Source organism: Chrysochloris asiatica, unplaced genomic scaffold (assembly GCF_000296735.1).
Source record: "Chrysochloris asiatica unplaced genomic scaffold, ChrAsi1.0 scaffold00060, whole genome shotgun sequence".
NCBI lineage: Eukaryota > Metazoa > Chordata > Mammalia > Afrosoricida > Chrysochloridae > Chrysochloris > Chrysochloris asiatica.
Genome location: NW_006408578.1, coordinates 8095474 through 8096682, shown reverse-complemented (window position 1 = coordinate 8096682; position 1209 = coordinate 8095474).

Below are 1209 nucleotides of genomic sequence, written 5' to 3'. Positions count from 1 at the left end.
TTTTGATATTTTTTGGAATGCCCATGCTGACAAACGCATGTAAGCAATGGTTAATCACTTGAATGCTGCCTTCACCAGCGAGAGGTGAGCCGCAAACAAGGCCAGAATAGGTATCTACAGACACATGTACATAAGTTTACCGAAACTAGGGATGTGTGTGACATCCATTTGCCATAAATCATTGGGGCGCAATCCTCATGGATTGACTCCAAGAGGTGGAACAGATTGATGAATGGGGCAGTCAGGACAAGCACGCACTATTTGTCGGGCAGCTTCTCCAGGAATATGTAACAGTTTGTGTAAGGATTGACTATTTTGATGGTGTAGCTGGTGCGATGCCTTAGCGCGCTGCAGATTGGAGTGTGCTAGATAGAGTTGTGCATCAGCAGCTGCGTTGCCTTTGGCTAGGGCACCAGGTAAACTACTGTGAGAATGAATATGGGCAATGTAGATGGGATGTTTTTGCTGATGTATCAGAAGTTGGAGTTGCTGAAAAAGATCTTGAATAACTGAAGTGGAAGTTTTTATAATACAAACAGTCTCTAGAAGAGGAACAGAATTAGCTATGTATAGACTATCAGTGTACACATTTATAGGTGAGAGAGAGTACTCTCGTATGGCACTAACAATAGCAAGGAGCTCAGCTTGCTGAGCTGAATAACCAGGACATTCAAGTATTGTAAAGTTGTTAGGTGTCCCAAACACGGCACGTCCTTTGGAGGAGCCATCAGTAAATATTAACAGGTGCTCTGGTGATAGGTTGTTTGCTTACTATTGTGGGAAACACAAACGGATGTTTAATAGCAAAATGCAAAAGTTTGTCACTGGGGTAGTGAGATCCAATGGTACCTAAATAGCCAATCAAAGCAATTTGCCATTCTGTACATTGTTGAAACAGCCAATCAATTTGAGTGGCACTATAAGGGACAATAATTGTATCAGGGTCTTTGCCAAAATATCTACAACTTTCCTCTCGAGCAGCCTTAATTAGCTGAGAGATAGCCTCAGGATAAGTAAAAAGAACCTTTTTTGGAATAGATTTAGCATGAATCCACCGTAAGGGTGCCTTTTGCCAAAGCACTGCAGTAGGAGAATAAGCAGTGGGTAAGATATAAGCAGCAAAAGGCTGGGAATAATCTATACTAGTAAGAGCATACTTGGTAATTTCATTCTCTAGTTCTTTGAGCGTTTGCTCTGCAGCAGGTGTGA